We start from the raw sequence: 23136 nt of genomic DNA, 5'->3' as shown, positions 1-23136 counted from the left end.
GTTACTAGAGCCCCTGCTGTGACCAACCTTGAGTTCCAGATGATTTTGAGAGCCACTGGGGATTTAAATAAAGACTGATAGTAAGAAAGCCTGTTGTAGAACAGAAAGCAGATTAGAGCCAGTGGATGCCTTGCCTATTGAAAATAATTTCCTGTTATGAAATTTATAAATGTTAACAGCTTTCACACTTTCTCTTGCTAGGACTTAAAAATAAAATCATATAATCTTATAATATTCCAAAGAAAAATATTTTTTTCTTTCTCTTGAAAATGTAAATTTAAAAATAAATGCAAAAATCTATAAGGTTACATCAGTTTAATCTTATGACTAACAAACATATTATTAAAATATACTTGCTAAATGGACAGCATATGGTACAGTGCCAGCCTGCAGTCAGTAAGACCTGACTTCAAATATGAATTCAGACATTTACTAACTGTATGACTCCAGGCAAGTCACTTAGCCCTGTTTGCCTCAGTTCCCTTATTTATAAAATAAGATAGAATAGGAAATGACAAGCCATTCTAGTATCTCTGCTGAGAAAACCCCATATGGGGTCAGGAAGAGTCAGACATGACTGAAATGACTTAATAGCAAGCCTAAGTTTTAAACTTATAGAAGAGTCAACCTTACCAGTACTTTTCTTGAACCAAAAATGAAATTGGCCTGAGCGATGTTCTTATTTTTGTCGACCTCTATTCCCTATTAATTTTACATTCTTCACTCACCAGTCTATTTTCCCACCCTTGCCCACTTTCAATTTCTTATCCTTTTAAATGCAGATGTTGTACAAAAATCACTCCATGTAAGAAAGAAAACAAAACACATTAGTTGGTGAAAACATCAAAATATCAAGGAAATTCTTTATTGTTAATGCCCCAGAACAGTGTGGTACAGTAAAAAATGACCCTACTCTGGAGTCAGAAAAGTTGCACCTTGAATGGTACCATGTTGGGTAAGTCACTTATTGTAACAGGTCCTCCATTTCCTCACTTTAAAAACTGATGGTGTTGACCTAGATTGCCTCTGACATCCTTTCTTGCCTTAGATCTATTACCATGTGACTATTATTGTCATGTTGCATGTTATACTCCATCAAGTCATCTTTGGGGTTGGCAGAAAATTTTCTTATTGTGCCATGTGAAATATATGGCAATGGACTGGAGCTTCATTTAGGCCTTGTCAAGCCAGGGAGATTAACAAACAGTCATTCATTGCAAGTCAGATCCTTTCAAACACTCTAAAGACTGAACCTCCCACAGGCAGAGTTCTTATGTCAAGTTACCTTTACTTATCAATCCTGAAAAATGGCTGTTTGTGTAGTCAAGGACAAAATACTACCTGAGTATTTCTAGAAATGTGGTATGGTGAAACGGTCGTTCTGGTGTCAAAGGTCTGGGCTGAATTTTCATCTTTGATTATTCCTACCTGTGTGACGTTGAACAAATCACTACATGGGCCTCAATTTCCCTTCATTGTAAATAAGGTGTGATTGGACAAGGTTACCACTGAATTCTTTTCCTAGCTCCAATTTTTGATAGGAAGTGGGAGGCATAAAGGACTAGGCAAATGTACGCTATTAATATAATGATGGCAAAAAAATCAACAAAACGAGGGTATTCTGGAGTCAGTCAAATTTACTGAAAAAAAAATGAGAATGTAATCAAAGGACAGAGAGTACAAAATAGTCAAAAAGTGAAGTTTCTCAAGAAGATTCTGTAATCTTAGGGGAGCTAAACCCTCCCCTAAATGGCAGAAGACATTCATCCCTTGTGGGCATGTTCAAAGCCTCCAGAGACACATTTCATCAAAGTCTTAAGCAAAGAAAACAAAATCTTTCCAAATTGAGAACCAGTCTGAAAACAAGAGATTATCCACTGGACCAGCTGTGTACAAGCAGAGAGTAGAGCTTTTTAAAAAAAGAAATATAGAAATAAAAAGCAAAACACAGCAACAACACAAAATTAATCAAAAAAAGTTTATATTGTGATATAAAAGTACATTTTTTTTGTTAGAGAGGAAAGTTCATAATATTTACTTTTCATGATTGCTTTAGTTGTAGATAGGCTGAAAGCTAATTCATTTAAACGATTTAGTGAAAATCTGTTGCAAGTTAAGAACTTTTCTTAAAACAAAACAAACAAAAAAGCAACAAAAATTTTAATAAACATATATGTTTTTTTGAAAAGCCATGTTTGTGATATCAAAATATTGTTTGCTTAATAAGATCATTTTTCTTAAAAAGTCTCATTGTGCAGAAGTAACTATGGTCAGTAGTAAAACTAAAATCTATTTCACATGCAAAGAGTATGAAGCAATAGATTTAAAGATCCTTATTCAATAACTTATGTACAATATTTTCCCATATATGATATATTGTTAGAACTTATAATATGAAAGTTTACTACTTTACAAAACTATTAATAGTAATGCAACACCAAATAAAAATCAGTATAATTAACAAAATACTTTTAAACAAAGAAAATGATATTTGAGAAGTTATTATATTCTGCTGTGATAAGGTTAAAATAATACCAGAGTGAAATAAACTTTTATACAGACTAGTTAAACTGCTAGTGAAATTTGGACATATTTCTTATTTCATAGATAATACCTCATATTGACTAAAATATTAATGTGAAGTGATACATAGTTTTGTTTTTTTTCCAAGTTAGTAAAAGTATAATCATCCTTCAAACAACAACAGTTTATTAAAGGAAGAATTTTGGCAAAAGTGTATGATGATTTGTTGGAAGAATGTAGGATATTTTTACATTATTAATATAGTAGACACAGGGGCGGAGTCAAGATGGCAGAATAGAAACACGACTTTCACAGGGCTCCAGGTTCCACCTTCCCCAATCCATGTAAAAGGGGACACTGAAGAAACTTTGCAGCTACAGAACCCACAAAATGACACAGAGAAGCTTATCTCCCACTGAGGACAGCCTAGCAGGCTGGCAGGAATCAGCCAGCAGAGTGCTCTGGGAGCTGAGCCCAGCTACATGCCAAGGTTTTAGCCCCAGGGCAGGCCTGAGCAGCCACCAGCTTTAGGGTCTCCAGATCACCAGAAGCTGTGGCCGTTTCCAGATTTATCAACATATAGATGTGAAGGACAAAGTGAGAGGTCAGTGTAGTCTGGGCTTTGGGACCAGTAGTTGGTAGTGCATTGGCTTTTGCCCCCAGGGCAAGAAGCCTCTGAGAAGCCTTGGCTCAGCCAGTGCCACATTGCAGCTTCAGCTCCTGGCTTGCAGACTTTAGAGGGACCAAGGGACGAGTCTGATGGTTGACTGCTCTTGATTTAACCTGCCTGGATATGGATTGCCCTCTATGGTGGAGGTCCAGGGGTGTGGAACAAGCTTGCCAGAGCATGTGGAGGCTTCAGAGAGGGCACCCAAGTAATACCTCTGGAAGCTGAGAAAACCCCAGAGTTTGGAATGAAAGCTCCCATGTCTGGTGGCAGAGTCCTACCGTGGCATAAAGCCCAGGGGCCAAGTGACTGAAAAGTGACATGACCAGGCAAAGGAAACAAAGCAAACAGAAGAATCCAACATTAGATTCCTATTTTGGGGACAAAAAGGAGCAAAACATTGAACAGGAGGAAGACAGTGAAGTCAGAACTACTGTACCAAAAGCTTCTAAGAAAATTATGAGCTAGTTACAGGCCATAGAGGATGTTAAGAAGAAGATTAGAGAAGAGGAGGAAAAATTGGGAAGAGAAATGAGAAGGATCTAGGAAAATTATGAAATGAGAGTCAACAGCCTGACTAAGGAAAATCATACCTTAAAAAACAGACTAACTCAATTGGCAAAAGAGACTCAAAAAGGCAATGAGGAGACGAATGCCTTAAAAAGCTGAATTTGCCAAAAGGAAAATGAATCTCAAAAACTCAATGAGGAGTATCATTCCCTCAGATTTAGAGTGGAGCAAAGAGAAACTAGTGACTTTATGAGAAATCAAGATGATGATAAACAGATCCAAACAAATGAAATAATAAAAGACAATGTGAAATATCCATTGGGAAAAACAACTGACATGGAAAATATATCAAGGAGAGATGATTTGAAAATTATTGGACTACATGAAAACCATGATCAAAGAAAGAACGTAGAAACCAAGCTCCAAGAAATTCACAAGGAAAATTGCCCTGACGTTTTAGAACCAGAATGCAAAATAAAGGTAGAAAGAATACACCGAACACTTCCTGAAAAAGATCCCAAATAGAAAACTCCTAGGAATATGTTAGCCAGGTCCCGGAATTCCCATATCAAGGAGAGAGTATTAGGAGAATATATTTGAATATTGTGGAATTTGAATATTGTGGAAACACAGTCAGCATAACACAGGATCTGTCAGCTTCTACACAGAGGGATCAAAGGGATGGGAATATGATATTCCGGAGGGCAGAGGAGCTGGGATTAAAACCAAGAATCACCTACCCAGCAAAACTGGGTATTAAGTTTCAGGGAAAAATATGGTCGTTCAGTAGAATGGAGGACTTTCAAGCTTCTTTTTTTTTAATTTTTCAAATGCTTTATTAACTTCTGATTTACATCATTCATTTCCGCAAGATTGTGAGTTACAAATTTTCTCCCCTTTTTTCCCCTACCCAGCACTCAAAAATAGCAGTACCACAGTATATCCCCTCCTCCAATCTGATTTCTCCCACATTTTCTACCATACCACTTTTGAATTTTGCTTTAGGGCATGGTAGATCTCTATGCCCCAGTGCCTGTATATCTTATTTCCCAATGACAAGAAAAATAACATTAATAACAGTACATATATATATATATATACATATATATATATATAAACACACATACAAATAGATACATATATACACACATACACATACACACACACACACACACACACACATATATATATATATATATATATATATATGTAAACATTTGATTTTACAACTTTGAATTCCAGATTCATTCCCTTCCTCCTTTGTCACCCACCCTTACTGGGAAGATAAGCAGTTCAGTATAGGTTGTACACGTGTGACTGATGCAAAACAATAACATAGTAAATATATTGTAAAAGAATGACTATATTTCCCTCCCTCCTATGCCACCACCGACTTGTTCGATTCTCTACTTTGATCCCATCCTTTTTCAAAAGTGGGTGCTTCCAACTTCCCTCCCCGCCCCAGCCTGCCTTCCCTTCCATCATCCCCCCTCATCCCCTTCACCCCTACTCTCCTGTAGGGGGACATACCCTATTTAGTCTGTATTTCATTCCCTCCCCAAACCAAATTCAACGAGAATAAGGTTGACCCATTCCATCTTGCCTTGCTATTCTTCCCCTCCATTGTAACCATTCTCCTTTGCCTCTTCTATATGATATAGTTTACCCTTTTCTCTCTCTCCCAATCTTCTCTCAGTATATTCTGCTCTCAACTCTTAATTTCACCTTTTAAGTATCATCCCTTCCTATTAAATTAGTCCGGTGCCCTCTATCTATGTATACATGTAAACATATATACACATTCACATATGTATTCATATGCCCATATACACTTATATATAGACATATACAGAAATATGTTTATCTCTCTCTCCATATATATATATATATATATATATTTCTATTCCCTTCAACTATTTTTATACTGAGAAAAGTTTCTTCAGTTACAATTATTGTTTTTCCGTGTAGGAATCTTAATAGTTCAACTTTGATAAGTTCCTTATGATTTCTTTTCCCTGTTTACCTTCTCATGCTTCTCTTGCTTCTTGTATCTGAATGTCAAATTTTCTATTCAACTCTGGCTTTTTCATCAAGAATGCTTGAAAATCCTCTATTCCACTGAATGCCCATATTTTCCCCTGAATCATGATACTCAGTTTTGCTGGGTACGTGATTCTTGGTTCTAATCCCAGCTACTTTGACCTCTAATATATCATATTCCAAGCCCCTCGAACACAGTGTAGAAGCTGCCAGATCCTGGTTTATCCTGATTGTGGTTCCATGTTATTCAAATTGTTTCTTCCTGGCTGCTTTTAATATTCTCTCCTTCATCTGGGAATTCTGGAACCTGGCTATAATATTACTGGGAGTTTTCTTTTTGGAATCTTTTTCAGGAAGTGTTTGGTGGATTCTTTCAACCTCTTTTGCCCTCTGGTTCTCAAATATCAGGGCACTTATCTTTGAGAACTTCCTGGAGGATGATTTCTAAGTTCTTACTTTTATCATGGCTTTCAGGTAGTCCATTACTTTTTAAATTATCTCTCCTGGATCTATTATCCAGGTCAGTTATTTTTCCCATGAGATATTTCACATTGCTTTCTACTCTTTCATTAATTTGGATCTGTTTAACAGTATCTTGATTTCTCATAAAGTCATTAGCTTCTATGTGCTCCAATCTAATTCTGAAGCAATAATTCTACTCAGTGACCTTTTGAGATTCTTTTTCCATTTAACAAATTTGGCTTTTTAAGGCATTCTTCTGTTCATTGCCTTTTTGAGCTCTTTTGCCATTTGAGTTAGTCTATTTTGTTAAGGTATGATTTTCCTCAGTCCAGCTGTTGACTTTCATTTTGTAATTTTCTTGCATTTTTCTCATTTCTCTTCCCAATTTTTCCTCCACTTCTCTTATGTGCTTCTTCATATCCCCTATGGCCTGTAACCAGCTCGTATTTTCCTTGAATCTTTTGGTGCAGGAGTTCTGACTTCACTGTCTTCATCCTGTTCCATGCTTTGCTCCTTTTTGTCCCCAAAATAGGAGTCTAATGTTGGAATCTCCTGTATGCTTTGTTTCCTTTGCCTGGTCATTTCGCTGCTCAGTCACTTGACTCCTGGGCTTTTTGCCACAGTAGGAGTCTGCCACTAGACAGGGGAGCTTTCATCCCAAAAGCTGGGGTTTCCTCAGCTGCCAGAGGTATTACATGGGTGCCCTCTCTGAGGACTCCACGTGCTCTGGCAAGCTGGACACACACCTCAGGACCTCCACTGCAATACAGATCCAAACAGGTTAAAGCAATAGTGATTACCCCTCAGACTGGTTGTTGGGTCCCCCTACACTTTGCAGGACAGGAACTGAATCTGCCACATGGCACTGGCTGGTTGTGTAGACATCTCAGTGGCTTCTTGCCCCGGGGGCAAAAGCCATGCACTCACATTTACTGGGTCCCAAAGTCCAGACTGCACTGACCTCTCACTTTGTCCTTTGCATTTATGTGTTGATAAATCTGGAAATGACCACAGCTGTTGCTAATCTGGAGTCCCTCCTGCTGGTGGCTGGGCAGACCCACCCTGGTGCTAAAACCTCCTGCTCATTTGGGCCTTGGCTCAGCTCCTAAAGAGCTGCCCTGCCCAATTCCTGCCGGTCTGCTGGTCTGTCCTCAGCGGGAGGTCATCTTCTCTGTGTCATTTTGTGGGTTCTGTAGCTCCAAAGTTTGTTCACAGTCCCCTTTTTACATTGATTGGGGAAGGTGGAAGCCAGAGACTCTTGGAGGTCCTGCTTCTACTCTGCCATCTTGACTTCCTCAGGCATTCTTAATGAAAAAAACAGAGTTGAATAGAAAATTCGACATTCATATATCAGAAGAAAGACAAGCTTAAGAAGGTAAACAGGGAAAAGGAATCAAAAGCCACTTATCAACCTTGAACTATTAACATTCCTACATGGAAAAACAATAATTTTAGCTCATTTAACTTTTCTCAGTATGAAAATAGTTGAAGGGAATATATATATTGGAGGGTGTATGGATGGATGAAAACATATATGAATGTGTGTGTATATATATATATATATATTTATGGTTATATATAGATATAGGGCACAGGACCCATTTAATAGTAAGGGTTGATGGTTAAAAGGCAAAATTAAGAGGTGAGAGAGCAATATAATGAGAGGAGTTTGGGAGAGACAGAATAGGCTAAACTATCACATACAGTAGAAGCAAGGGAAAATGGTTACAATGGAGGGGAAGAATAGGAAGGCAAAAGGGAATGGCCAACCTTATTCTCATTGAATTTAGCTCGGGGAGGAAATGACATACACAGTAAATAATGTATTTCACCCTACAGGAGAGTGGGGGGAAGGGGATGAGAGGAAGAATTATTGAAGTGAGGGTAGGCTGGGGCAAGGAGAGAAGTTGGAAGCACTCACTTTTGAAAAGGGATGGGATCAAAGTAGAGAATAGAACGAGTGGCTGGTGGATAGGAGGGAGGGAAATAAAGTCATTCTTTTACAATATATCTTCTATGTTAATGTTTGCCATTAGCTACACATGTACAACTTATACTGAATTGCTTATCCCCAGTAAGGGTGGGTGACAAGAGAGGAAGGCAATGAGTCTGGAATTCAAAGCTTTAAAAACAAATTTTTAAAATTACATATACATATACATATAGATATGTGTGTGTGTGTGTGTGTGTGTGTGTGTGTACTCTTTTACATGTAATTGGGAAATAAGTATAGTGGCCCTGGGTCATAGAGATTCACCATGCCCTACTGCAAAAGTCTAAGGGGGTATGGGAGAAGATATGGGAGAGAGCAGATTGGAGTAAGGGATATCATGTGGGTCTGCTATTTTGGGGTAGGAGAAAAACGGGGAGAAAATTTGTAACTCAAAATCTAGTGGAAATTAATTATGTAAATCAGAAGTCACTAAAGCATTTGAAAAATGACAAAAATATTCTAGACACACTGGCTTTCTCATTTCAAAATGCTACAAAGTATTTCAGCTAACAGAGGAAATCACAAGTTTCTCAATGTCAATAACAAAGATACATTAATTCATTTTATGATAGATGTTTCATTCCTGAGTTTTGCATACTTCTTCTATATTGTTGAAAAACTGAATATTAGAGTAAATCAGTTACAAATCCTCTAATTTATATTTTGTTCTAGAAAGATAGTTTTAACAAATTGTAAAAAAAAATACCTTTATTTGAATGGAATATGTAAGAAAATTATTTCTATTTCTCTATATTTTATGAAAAAAAAACAGGGGATAAGAAACTTTTTTTCATTAAAGATGGGGTATCACTACATGTTGAAAACTCACCAAGTTCATCAGGGAAATGTAATGACTGACCCCTTTGATAGCTATATTGTGAGATGGGAAGGACCTCGGTGGGAAAATTTTAGATTTAAAATGTGGCAGTAAACTACTTGCTGAAGAAATCTTTCCATGAAAAAAAAATGTTTAAATGGAAAAGTTCCTGAGGTTTCCTGTATGATGAAACCCCCTGGGTTTGGAGGTTAAGGAAAATAGGACCATTACATTGTCCCTGTGGAGAATTCCTCTACACAGCCCTAAACACAGGTGGCTCATTTGGCTCAGTTGGAACATCTCATTTTCCATGTGAAACCAAAAAATGTACTCCGTTAGTTTTCTTAGAAAAAAAAAAACAAACTTAAACATCCATAAATGCAGTGCATGAGAATATTTTGGGGGAAAATGATTTGGGAGCAGCTAAAATAAATCTGAGGTATTTATTTTAGGTTGAAATGGGAAAGATTTGGATTAAGCAGAAGATATTCCTGAATCACAGTTGTGTACATTGAAAATACTTTGAACTCTACACTGAAGAAACAATAATATATAATGCACAATTTTAAAATATTGCTACCTTACTGTTGCTAATAACTAAAATAATTTTGTAGAAATTCATAGTTTTCTTTCCAATTTTCTCCTAATATAATATTATTTAGTTGGACAAAATATATATAATGATGGTGAAAGGTTGATAGGGAATTTTAGTAAGCAGAAGTTGGGATTTTAAATTCAATAAGCTGCTGAGTTTCTTTGTAATAACTGAAGTTAAATATTAAGAGTGAAGGAGTCTGGATCCCACAGGAAATGAACAATTTTCATTGTTGCATAATGAAAATAAGCAAGGAGGAGAGATAGTAAAAGAAACAAATCATAGTTCCATTTAAATGTCTTCTTCTTGGAATGTATGTTTCAGAAAATTCTAAAAGACAGTTTTAATCTTTTGAGGAAAAAAAAGATTGCTCAGTCATGAACACTTTTGCTCATTCACTTCCTTTGCCATACCCAAAGTTTAAATTTAAAATTGTGTAATTTAGAGAATGGCTACAATAAATTGACGAAGTAAGGTCTTATTGTGCAGTTTCACCATGTGTGCTTCCATGGTTAGCTCTGCGATGCTATGATCAAAGTTGCTTATCATTCTATTGACATTAATTAGGGGAGACTAAACAACATTGATAATGAGTCAAGAAGGAGGAAAAAAATTATCTAAAACCAAAGGTTAGAGACTTGTTAGAAGGAATATCTATGCTCTTTTGATGGGTGTAAACATTAAACGAGTTCATTATCTTTTTGTTTTGTTTTGTTTTATTTTATTTTGAAGATCCCATTAGTCAAGTTATTCACAGTGCCATCTGGTTTTTCTCTTTTATTTTTAGAACACCAAAACCTAAAACATATTGAGAAGTTTGAGGTAAAAAAAAAATAGGAGGGCAGATAAATTTACCATGAGTATGTATAGAACACAGCTGTGTTTGCTTTCCTGTGTATCTTAAAGCATTGGCTTAGTATTTTTTTCTCTTTCATAAAGGCTAACAGAGGCTGCCAACAAAACATTCTGAGCACAGTTTCTTAAGAATAGTAGGAATGTGTGCCCACATTGGCAAACTCTTTTCATTTCCACTCACCCTAGTTCTTCTATTTGTGATCAAGTGCATATATTAAAAACACAGATTTGCAACGTAAAGGACTTTTATGCTGTCATGTACATATGGCAGCTGTCTTTTTCCCCTTGATAATCTCAACCAGACATCTCATTGTTTCATCAATATTGTTTAAAAGCCTTAGGTATAATCATGGGAAAACTGTGAGATACTATTTTTAATTATGTAGTGATAGATATGTTTTAATTCAGCACAATAAACATGTCTAGGTTCAAAACAATATGGTATAGCAGATACAGAAGACTAGCCTTGGTGCCAAGAAGAACTGTGTTTAAGAACTGCCTGATAAACTTACTTGTGTGGCCCTGGGAAAGTCACGTAATTTCTCAATGTCCCAGGTGACTAAATAAAAATATGGATTGCTGACCATTTGTGAATTTGTAGTTTACAGAGTCAGAACTGCTGACTTCAATCAAACTTCAATGTACAGGATAATGAAAACATAGAATCAGAATCAAAAGGGACCTAAGAAACCATAGACCCTAATTTTATAAAAGTGAGGTACAGAGTGGTTAAGTATAGAAAGAGATGTTTATCTCTTCTGTGTATGTATATAAGAGAAAGAGAGAGGGAGAGACAGAGACAGAGACAGACAGAGAGACAGAGAGAGACAGAGATTGAAGGAGAGGTGTGGGAAGGAGAGAAGAGAAAACTTTGTATAATGGGTAGCTACCAGAGGATCAGAGTGAACTAGATTCAAGTTCTGCCTCGAATACATACAAGGTTATGTGCTTTGGTGAATCATTTTGTTCCTCTGTGTCTCAGAAAACTCTCTAAGAATATAAATTTCAGATCTACATTGATTGTAGGGCCTCGGAGAGAAATCCTGGATATAGTCCAAAATATTTTCCATGGAGGAAGGAAGGGAATAAGCATTTATATAATCATTACTATGTGTCAGGCAGGCACTGTGCTGAGTGTTCTACAAATATCTCATTCAGTCACAAATCTACATGGTAGATGCTGCTATTTTTCCTATTTAACAATTAAGGAAACTGAGGTAAATAAAGGTTAAGTAAATTATTTGGAGTCACACAGCTTGTATGTAAGGCCAAATTTGAACAGAGGTCTTACTGACTCCAGGCCCAGTCCTCCTAGCTGCCTGACCACCTAGCTGCCTCAGGCATTATGGATTTTTATCTGTGTCCAGATGTGTGATAGTTAAAAATTTACTCTGATGATAATATAGTACTGGGTACTACATACCTTGACTTAGGCTATTGTGAATTGCTTATTTTGATAGTGTGCAATATCTGTATCTATGTCTATATATCTATATCTATCTATCTATATATATATATATATCTATGAGAATATTTCCTTCCTATTTTTTTCAGATGAAATTACTAAGGAAATTGAGAATTGAGCTATATTCAGAGTTAAAAATTCCAGGATTTACCCTGAAATAAAAACTGATCTTCTAAAGTCAGCTATTAATCCAATCATGTTATGTTTCATGCAAGGAACATGGCAATCTCTGAAAAATCTGAACTTTGGAGGCTACCAAATATTAACAAAGAGTTAGGCCCATCATACACAAAATAAGTAGTAACCAATGGGAAACACCAGGCCTGCATTTGTACCCACATTCAAGCCAACAAGTGTGGGAAAAGCCCCACTTTGTAAGTAACTGGAGATATAAAGACAACGGAAGTCGATCCATTCTCTTAATATACTTACATTCTACTGGGATACTATGACATGGAAACAAACATATACATGAAAATTTCATTGAATTTGCTAATGCTGATAGACTGAGGAAGGTCTTCAACACGACATGTAGACGTTCTATGACTGATTTCAAAGGACACATGACTTTTCCGGGCCCGGTCATCTTCCTCCTTAAGTCCAAAAAGATGGCGGCAGTGGAGGACTTGACGTTGCTAGAGAAGTTGCTGGGCTTGAGGAGAGGGAACAAGTATAGCTCTCAAGGAAAGCGCCAGATTCCAGTCCTTCAGACAAACAATGGGCCAAGTTTAACAGGCCTGGCTACTATTGCAGCTCAGCTGGTCAAGCAAGCCAACAAAGAGCATCTGCTGGGAAACACAGCAGAAGAAAAGGCACTTGTTCAGCAGTGGTTAGAATACAAAGTAACTCACATTGATGGACACTCCAATAAGGAAGATATTTGAAGCATATTGAGGGATCTTAACTCATATCTTGAAGATAAAGCCTACTTTGCTGGTAATAATTTTACTGCAGCAGATATTTTATTGTACTATGGACTTCATTGTTTCATAGTTGACCTTATTTTTCAAGTAAAGGAGAAATATATGAATATGTCTCGATGGTTATCTCACATTCAGGATTATCTAGGCATCAGACAACCTCTGTCTAGTGTTGTTTTTATCAAGAACACACTTTATACTAATACTCATTAGAAGATCATCAAGATTTCCATGCCATACAGAAGTAATTGAAAATTGTTTAAAGGAAATGGAATTCTGGACCTTGTAATTAACTTAAATTGATATCCAGTCCTTTGCAGGCTAGAACTTTTGATAATGTGTCAAAGATGTCTAAATGTTTAATTTGTTCTTTAGAATTTACTTTTGCAACTTTTTATGTAAAAATGCAACTGTAGTATTACAAATTTGAATCAAAATGAAGTTCTAAATTGCCTTGTTTTGTATGTGAAATTTATTTTTATGAAGTTGAAATCAGTGGCTCAATTTTAATGTAAAAAAAAATCTACAGCGCTTTTAGTATTTGCTCATGTTTAGCTATTTATTGACTTCTGTACCATATTTGCATTTTCATTTTTTTATCCATGAATGTTTACATTAGTTTGTTTACTATAAAACTTTAATAAATTGCGCCAAGAATATTGAAAGGGGAAGAGAGATTTATTTGTTTGCAGATATTTATGTGATCTAGTAAATATAGTTGAAAAAAAATAAAACGACACATAAATAAACATCACACAGGATGATAAGGCTTGGATGGGTTTTATCTTTATGGATAGAGGAAATACCCACATAGTTGAGATTGTGAAACCACTGAAGAACTGAGATATTATAATAATCTGACACTAGTAGCTTAGTATTTTTTATAGATAAAGGATGTATCATGAGGTAAAATCAACCTAAATTTAAATCTTGATTCAAATACTTACTAGTTGTGTGATCCTGAGCAAGTAACCTCTATCTGCCTCAGTTTCTCATATGTGAAAGGGAGAAAATCATTACATCTACCTCTCAAGAGTGTCATAGGGATAAAATTAGATGAAATTTGTAGAATTGTAGGATGGGATGGGACTATATTTGCAAAAGTTATTTGCAGACATTAAAACTATTATTATTGTTATTACTATATTACTCATCATTTTAGCTTCAGTTGGAATGTTTAATCAATAGAATACAAATTGCTTAAGATCAATGACATTTATTTCAATTTTTCTCCTACACAGTGCCTAGAAGGTACTTTAAAAATGCTTGTTAATTATGATTAAGGCACTGTAAAAAAGTTTTATTATGAGAATGAGTGTTTCAATAAATGACATCATTATTTTCCCCATAGATACACATAGCACTATGGTAAAGCAAACTTTGGGACAACAACAATTTATGGCCATATAATGCAAATAGAAAAATGGAGAAAGAAAAACAAGTGAAGCATGCAAAGTCAGACAAAATAGATATCTTCATTGAAGCATGTTTAGTTGAAGAATTGGAAAATGTTCTTAGCATAGAGGTCATAGAAACATAACACTTGAACACACAGACAAGCAAATAAAATGACAAAAAAGAGAAGTTCATGCAACTGGAAATAAGACATCATACATAAGAGATAAAATGAACTAGGGAGATAAATCCCTATTTCATGTGAAGAAATTAAAGAAAAAAAGATCAAGGAGCACCAGTGGGGAAAATTGTAACTTGATTGTAATTGTTAATGAAATGGCTAAAGAAATGAGTGTTTGGAGAAGAAAGTAATGAACATTCATGTGAAACACGAAAGATAAAACAAAAGAAATTAAAATACATGACAAATACTAGTCCATTTTCATAGGTTAAATTCTGATCTCAAATGCTCATGGCCAATTCCACTGGAGAACAAATTGGATGCATCCATCCCAGCCCTGAATTGCTTTTGGAGGCTTTCAATGTTTCTGTGTAATGAGCACCTGGAAACACTTGCTGATAAACTGATAGAAATCAGAGTCAGTGAGAATTAAGCAAACATGATCAATGTATTCAAATTAGATAGAAACGCAAAGCTCAGAATGGAAATTGCAGAATAATTAGACTTCAGTTCAAATTTCACGTAGCCATTGAATATTTATAGAAATAAAACTCCAGGGTTTAGTAAGCTTATGAGTTATTAGTGTGAGTCCTTTCTTTGCAGACCTGTCATAAAATAATGACAGTTTTATCAAAGGAAATTTGATAACAAAGATAAAAGCAATTTCTAAGTGCTTAATCATGTTTCCTTTCAAAGCCAGTATAGTTTAACTAATTAAAATTGCTAATGTCTACATTTCTTAGGCAGAAATTGTATAAAATTGTTTTGTATAAAATTAGGTAATGCACACAAGCACACTTTTGGTTTATCTTCTGATTTTGGCCTTTAGAGGAATGGGATGTGGACAATGAAACACAGGGTATTTGGTATTTTGAAGACAAAATACAAAAAAGTATTCATATAGAAGTTTAAAGTTCACAAAACACTTTACATAATATTTACCTCAAGCTTTAGAAGAGTGCTATGATTGTGTCCAATGGACATTTTGGTCTCCTTTTTACAAACAAAGAAACTGAGGCTCAGATTAGTTAAATGATTTGCACATGGTCACATAGTTATTAGGCTTTAGAGTTGGGTTCTGAAGTCAGGTCTTCCTGAATCAAAGGCAATTTCTTCATTCTGTATTCATGAGTGAGATGAAAGAAGTTCTCATCAGCTAGAAAAATCAATTGTTATATATTTAGAATATTTACACATAGGAAGTTGTTGTGTTTACTCCAAACCAAGGCTTGATTTGTTATTTTTTAATCTCTTGATTAAAAAAAGATGGATAAAGTAATAAATATGTGTCACAGTTTTTGAGAGAGAGCTGACTTAATAATTTACTCAGATACCACTACCTGTATTCCCCAGTTGCTCCCTGCAGAGTGATGTACTTGGAAATCTCATACAAGAAGCAGAGAGATGTATAGATCAAGAAATTTAAGAATAAAGTAATATTTTAAGAACCATCATGCAAGAGAAGAAAAAATTTCTATTTCTCTCAGAGTTCTAATGAGGTATGAATAAGCAACTAAAATTTTCAGGTTCATGTGAGCCAAACTATAGAACAGTTTACTTCTGTCCATCATTATTTTTCCAGGTAGAAACCCTTTCCAAATTAGCATTCACAGAAGACAAGAAAAGTCAATTGACACTCTCCACTTCTACCCTCCTTATGTGTTCTCATTATTCAACAATGAGAGGCCAAGGTGGAATCATTTTTTTTAATAAAGGTAGTCTCTTTAGTAAAGCTTTTTATGGTGTTTCATCACCTAATTATTATATTCAGTCAAAATTTGAGTGATTCCTTTCGAGAAAAACAAGGAAAGTTCAAAATGTTCTACTGATATTTGGGCCAATTCCCTATATCATGTAAAACATTTATAATTTTCCTCCTTAAATAAAACTGCCTTATCCCCATGGCCTTTGAATGACAAAGTGTAGATGTAAGAACACCCTGTCTGACCTTTTGGGTTTCTTGGCAGGACATGGAAAGCTCTTGGTGAGGAAAACTCCCTAAAACAGTACCTGTTGTGCAGTTTACATTTTGGGAGTTGTCCACAGTGCTGAAGGGAGGGGGGTGGTAAAGAAATTTGTCCAAGGTCACGCAGAAGTGTCAGTCAGGACTTGAACCATACTTTTCCTGACTTCAATCCAAACACTATATGCATTACACCTCTCATTCTGAGTATTGCTATGTTTACACAAAATTAAAGATAGTTTAGAATAGTAAAATAAGCATCACTTTTTAAAACTTAAACCACAAAAACATTACTAGAAATTGTAATATCCAGTGGAAAATGGAACCCAAGGAAACAACTGGGTGAAAGTAGACTATAAGATCCTGAGAGGATGAAAAATTCAAGAACACATCAGACTCAGAGAAAAAGTCTCTGATACATGGAACTTAGAACATGGACTTTGGCTTCCAGTAAGCAAACACTGAGAGGCCAATGATGGGGAAGTCATTGTGAGGTAGAAGGTAGAGTCAGAAGTGAATGAGGTATAGTGACAATTCTTTGGGATTTGAGATCGTAAAACCTGTGTTTTTTCGCAATTCTTTGACTTACTATCTATGTGGCAAGTCATCTCACCTCTATGGGCCAGTTTTGTCACCTATGATATGAGCAGGTTGTACCAGATGACCTCTAGATTTCTTTCCAGATCTAAATCTATAATTCTGTGTTCTCTGGTACTTTGAGGAAGCAAGACAATTTGATAACTTCTTGTTTTATTTAATTACTATTACTAAGTGCTAAACTCAATTGTTTCTACCTGTGGAAGAAGTACAAGTGATGTCAGAACCTTCTATATTTGACCATCAAGAAGTAATGCCCCAGTTGCTGCACTTTAATTATATCTCTGCTAAGAGAGAAATGAGTGTTTAATGAAGCACAGAAAAGCTTTCCCAAGGAAGACCTTTGAAAGGGCTACAATGCTTAGGGGCATTTTTTTTTCCGATTTAAGCACTATTTCGCATTTGCCAACATAAATGGGAATGAAAGGAGAGTGTGCAAGAGATTGAAAAGCTTTTAATGAATAGAAAATATATTATCGACTCCACTGAGAACCTTGTCTATATACTCCTATAATAGACAAATGTCCAAAAAGCAGGTGCTATCTTTTGGTATCACAGAGTATAAGAAATATAACATACATAGATGAAAGTCATAACTCCTTTTAATTTATTTGTTAATGCCTCTTTTCTTTTTGTGCTTAAAGGGACAATTTTTCTAGTTAAGCAATACACTTCAAAAAGACTTTGCCGGTTTTTGTTAAGACAGCAAACAAATACAGTAAACTTAATTCATATTTAAAAAAAATCTACAAATAATTTGAACTAAATTTTAAAATATAACATGTCCAAAATGTTTGGAATTAATTATAAGACAACGAAATCATTCCTTCAAAAAGCCTATTAGAATCAGTTTAAATTCATGTAAAAAAAAGAAAGAAAAAATATAAATATGGCTTTCTTGTATTTTAAATATGATAGTTTTCCATGTTTAGTAAGTCAGCAAAGTAACAAGCAGAGTATTGTTGCTGGGATCTCCTTCCCAGCTCCGGCTGTGTCTTACCTTATTCCTGGTCTTCGGATGTCTCTGGCTTCTTGTCTCCAAGAAGAAATTACCCCCACAGAACACCCAAGGACATGGACTTTGCCAAGCAAGGCTGCTCTTTATTCAGTTTCATCTTAACAGTGTAGCCATCAAGCAGGAACAGAACAGAACAAAGCAGAATGGAACCGTGGGACAGAGAGAGAGAGAGAGAGACGGGGGGGGGGGGGGGGGCAGCCTCCCCTTGCCTTTTCCCTAATATCCTTATCATTCTTCTTTCTGTAACATGTCATGTGGGAGCCAATCGTGCACACTCCTGAGTGCAGGGCAAAGGAGTATGTGTTAAGTGGAGTCCTTATTGATAAGGCATGTTCAATGTCACATCGGCCTTTCCCAACTTGGCAAAGTGAGCCCCCACGGCCCTGCGCTCAATGCCTTGTCTGCCCTTTTGGCCCAGGAGAGTAGGCCTCCACATCTCCAAACTCCTGCTCCTCAGAGGTCATGTGCATCCCCTCCGACATATTGTGACTGCCTCAGTGTCTCTCACACTCGCAGCTCTATCATATCATGTCATCTGTGACTTTCTCATCATCTGGATAATAAACCATCTTCCCCTCTCAGCTCCAAATGTTTTATAGCTACCATTCTGGGAAATGGGGCTATCAGTTTTAAAGGACAGTTAGCTCCATTAATGACAGAGAGTATGGCACTAATGAGACCAGGTTAGATCATGGAAGTCTCAATTTCCCATTAAGAAAACCAGTTCTTTCACATCCAACGCCAACCATGTTGACATTGTTTGAAATGGTAACCCGTGAAGCAATATGAGTGAATCTGAACCACTCATCATTACTATTGGGGAAAACAAAAGAAATCAACAACACCAACTAACATACAGCTAAAATTGATGGTAAGGGATATTGTCTTTGTTTACAAAATTCACCATTAATTTTAGGCTACTCAGAATTATTGTCATGGGGGAGGAAAGAGGTATAGATGATATTAATTCTCTCAAAATTGAGGGAAATACCACACATTCTCAAGAATATATTATCTTTTTGAATAAAATTTTCTACTCAAGTCAGATAAATGTTTTTAAAAATTACATATCTAAAGAGAAATAAAAGGCCTTTTTGCATAATGGAAGCATTCCTGGACTTGCAGTAAGGAAAAATTGGCTTTAATTATAATTAATTAGTAGTTGTGTGAATGAGTTTAATGGTAAGGGAATCTGAAGATCTTCCCTGCCCCTTAATGGGCCTCACTTGGAGCACAACAACATAAACTTGTTTAGAGAAGTTTTGTTTTTCAGGAAGGACCATTTTTGGTTACTTTGTAATTAGGTAGCGGATCACAAAGTTTGTGATGTTCTATCACCCTAGAGAAGGCTATATATGGTCCCTGAGATGGAGTTTTGCTTTAGGGCTCACTTATGGGAAGAGTTGTGTGATTTGGTCAGATGAAATCTGGGTAGCGTTGTGTAGCAGCAAGCACTCCAGCATCCTGAGGGTGAATGCCAACACAGGTTCTTAGATATGCTTTTATAAAGAAAAGCAACTCAAAATAGGTTAACAATCTTGCTTTAATCAATCAAACATATATCATTTACCTAGTTCATGAGGAAAAAGTCAGCACCCCGAACTTCAGAGTATACAGAGATTACAAGCAGAAGTTACAAGACAGAGAAGCATTTCAGCAGACAGGCTTCCAAACTGTCCAAAATTACATACATCCATACCTAATCACAGTTACCAGAGAGGGAAGCATCAGCACTGGGGTTTTCAAAGCTGGAGGCCTCTCAACAACTGCCCAGAGTCTCATCTGGTCAAATCACACAGCACTTCTTAAAGTGAGCCCCAAAACAAAGTCTCATATCAGGGATTATGTAGCCTTTTCCTGGATCAGAGAATGTAACAACACTCTTGACCCACTGCCCAATCACAAAGCACTAAGGTGTGGGCATTCCTGAAAAGAAAGCCTCCCACCAAAGGCTCCAGGTGAACTTAACCTAGGGGCAGAGAAGATCTTAAAAATTTACATTCCTATAACACATTGAATCCCCCAGCTTTGAAAATCCAGATATTGGTGCTTCTCTCTCTCTGGTAACTAACTGTGTAGGCGTGTGATGTTCAGAGAGCTAGAAGCCCTGTCAATGTGTTGAATTATGTTATTTTTTTCTGTCTGTATTATTTGTCTGATTTTAATTTCTGTTTGTATTTTCTGAAGTTTGATTAAATTAAGATTGTTAACCCCTTTTCAGTTGCTTTCCTTTAGAAAAGCAGATCAAACAACCTGTGATAGCATCCATCCTAGATATGCTAGGGTGCTTACTGTTATACTGGTTAATTTTTTAAAATAAATGCATACATGAACGAATTCTGTCCTTCCCCATACTTCACATGGCAGGTATCTTAAGAGCACATTTTACTAAAGATAAATCATATTAAATTAATTGATTTTAAGTCAATATGTACTATAATCAATCTTCTAGAAACAATTAGAGGGTAAAATTTAGCTTGGTGTTAGTAAAGGTTTTCTAGCAATTTCTGTGAAAATGTGGAATGGACAATATTGGGGAATCATTGGTTCTTCCTTTTTCAAAGTCTAAGCAAAAGATTGGATGGTCAGTTGTGATTTGTGTTGTAGATGGGAGAAACTTAAAATACAATAATCTTTAAAGAATGGAAAATGGATATCACAGAGAGAGCCATGGAGAGGCATAGGATAACTGTCAACAGGTTGTGATATGTAAGTAATAAGAACAAGAGATATCTTTGGGGAAATGCTTGATAGCAAGTGTCATGTTAATATTACTTACTGTTATCAATCGTATGAAATGCTTCTTGTTCTAAGTCATAAATTGGTTACAGTATTTTGAGCTTTGGAGACATAATGAGATAAGAAAATCACATCTCCTTCACTTATTGACAAAACAAATGCTTTATTTATTACATAAATTAAAAAAACAATTTATTATAAAGCTGAAATGTGCCAGATAAGAGACTATTAAAATATTTTCTCACAAAAATTTATTTCATTTTTATAACATAGTAGAATATTTAATTTAGAATCTTATAGATTCTTAAATGTAAGCTTCTCATTTAACATATGATGAAATTCAGTACAATGGGACTTGATTACCTATTTATCTATTTGTATCACTCTCAAGTCCTCTGAGTACAAATTTAGGTGTCTTTACATCTCACAAGTAAAATAACATTTGAATTCCTGGCCTTAGAACTAGTATATGAGAAATCATATCATTTTAAATATAAAATGAAAATAATAGTTGGCATAAAATGGAATATTTGAAATAAAATTATATAGATTTATATTTGTCTCCTTAATAGGAGATGTCATGAGGGAATGGGGAAACCTACATCTGTCAATTAATTTGAGTAACTTAGTCACTCTTAAAAATGAAATTCGAAGGTGAGAAGCAGAGATAATTATACATTAAAGACTAATCAAGCATGTCACTAAGAAAAATAATATACACAGAGACACAAAGATGTTAAGAATCAATTACAAGAAAGGTTGGATAGCCCAGTGACTAGAAATAAAATACAATGTTTCTCTCTTTCCAAGTCATTGACTCAAAAAGAAGAGTCATGACTCAACCATCTTGCTCAAGGAATAGAACAGTGCACCATATAATGGATGTTAGTTAGAATATATTTTAATTTGTAGATGAAATGAATCCAGTTCATTCTAACAGTTGGACCCATGGATACCAATCTCAATAGAGAAATGAAGATCCCTAGTTGACACCTGATGTTATTATATGTACCCAGAAATTGTTTTGATTCAGAATATACTCCATTTGGCATAAATCTAGATTTTGGGATATAAGAGGTTAAAAGACTAAAATGATACAATATTTTGTTCTCCAAGGCCACGAATTGAAAAAAATGCTTTACAGTACTAAAATTATTGTCTTAGAAATAAAGGATCTGCCAGAATGGAGGTCAAAGCATAATACCCTGAGCTAAAAGAAAAAGGATTTTTGTTTCAGTGGGGAGATTTTTTTTATTTTAAAAGATTCTTCCCCTTCCTTCCAGAGATAATATTTTAAAGATTCATGTCCACATATTTAGTACCCAAATATTAACTAACCATATCTTTAAAGGTATATTAAATTTATTAATTTTAAAAGAGAGAATAAGTAACATAGAAACCTGATATTTTTATTTGGATAAATTCTATATGGAACACAATAGTTTATGAATTCTGCTGTTATAAAGATGTCCTTTTTCCTTATAGAATTTATGAAAAGCAAATACTTCTACTTGTTTTACATATAGAGAAAATGGGTTATTTACAAGTGCTCTGTGGAAAACACGAGTCAAACCCTGTTTTTCCTGGCAGCAGGGCTGTAAATATTTATATGACTTTTATATGCCCATAGAGTCCACACCATTTGTATTAAGTTTTAAAATGATCTTTTTGTAACATGAACCCACAAAGAAAGCCATACACACACAAATACAGTATTTATAAACTGCTTCTAAATATTGCATATGACATTTCCTTACTTATGGAAAGGTAAATAAATGACTCAAGACTTCAAAGAATATGCTGCTTTCATATGTGAGAAATATACAAATGAAGTGATTCCTCTACTGGTTCAATTTTTTTATGCACCATTAACCTTTGAAATACCATCAATCACATTATACTCAGAGGTTTTCCATAGTTTCACTTTTGCTTGTGTTTTCCTAGAACCAAGGAGAGTGCTGAGGCAAAAAGTAAGCACTTGTTGATTGATTGATTTCTGCTATTTTCAAGATGTTCACTAGTAGCTTAAACCAGCTTTTATTTACATATTAACTGATTACTATATAGCATTATACATACATACATATACATAGATACATAAACACATAGATAGATAGATAGATAGATAGATAGATAGATAGATAGATAGATATTTTGTTATTAGCAAAGGAACACTCTGGCCCTCCTGATGAATCTTACTCTATATAGTCTCTTGAAATATGCAGTCCCATATCAAAGTTAGGAGTTTTCTAGGAAGGCAAACATATTTTATAAATGCTATAGAAATAATCTCTATTGCCTATAGTTGAAATAACTCAGTGTAATAGGACAGAGAAGTGTGACGATCATCTACTTTAGCCATAACATAATTTTAGTTCTTTACTGCATGTACATAA

At 35.4% G+C, this 23136-nt stretch overlaps 1 long non-coding RNA gene and 1 pseudogene across 1 annotated transcript in view; both read left to right on the top strand.

Annotated features, from left to right (window-relative positions):
* LOC138166598 (uncharacterized) overlaps window positions 1-23136 on the top strand; it is a 397412-nt gene that overhangs the window by 40916 nt on the left and 333360 nt on the right. The gene's annotated exons all lie outside the window — the stretch shown is intronic.
* On the top strand, window positions 12503-13590 carry LOC138166597 (eukaryotic translation elongation factor 1 epsilon-1 pseudogene; annotated as a pseudogene).

Source organism: Petaurus breviceps, unplaced genomic scaffold (genome assembly GCF_028583685.1).
Source record: "Petaurus breviceps papuanus isolate PSGF00001 unplaced genomic scaffold, PetGlider_PUasm1.0 225, whole genome shotgun sequence".
NCBI classification, from domain to species: Eukaryota; Metazoa; Chordata; class Mammalia; order Diprotodontia; family Petauridae; genus Petaurus; species Petaurus breviceps.
Note: the sequence above shows the minus strand (reverse complement) of the source record. Positions and strands in the feature narration are given on the sequence as shown.